Source organism: Penaeus monodon, chromosome 24 (genome assembly GCF_015228065.2).
Source record: "Penaeus monodon isolate SGIC_2016 chromosome 24, NSTDA_Pmon_1, whole genome shotgun sequence".
In the NCBI taxonomy this organism is placed as follows: Eukaryota; Metazoa; Arthropoda; class Malacostraca; order Decapoda; family Penaeidae; genus Penaeus; species Penaeus monodon.
Genome location: NC_051409.1, coordinates 22547137 through 22547487, shown reverse-complemented (window position 1 = coordinate 22547487; position 351 = coordinate 22547137). Strand labels below are relative to the sequence as shown.

The window sequence follows — 351 nt, the reverse complement described above, 5'->3', positions numbered from 1 at the left end:
AAGTTAGTTAATTTAATTTAGAAAAAATAACCATAAAGAAAGAGTGCCATGAAATATCAACTTAAAACTCTGAACATGGAAAATGACAGATATTCAGTGAGTGGCCAGATTCTGAAATCAATAAATAACAAGAAAAACAACAATGAGTTGAGCAGATAGATGAAACTGAAATGCACAAAGGCCAAATAGGTGGCAGAGATGATAAACAAGAAAAATGCAAGAGAAGGTGGAAACCATAAATAGAAAAGATGGCAACAAAGTACTGAGGTAAATGATGTGGTGGAAGGATGGAATAGAATCACATACTAACACTTATTATTTATTATTTCATTACTGCAGGTAAAGAAAGGT

The 351-nt window shown here is 31.9% G+C and overlaps 1 protein-coding gene across 1 annotated transcript in view; it reads right to left on the bottom strand.

Moving 5' to 3' along the window:
• The window catches only part of LOC119588651 (GDP-fucose transporter 1-like), a gene marked incomplete in the record, with an annotated part of 35134 nt that overhangs the window by 25779 nt on the left and 9004 nt on the right, over positions 1-351 (bottom strand).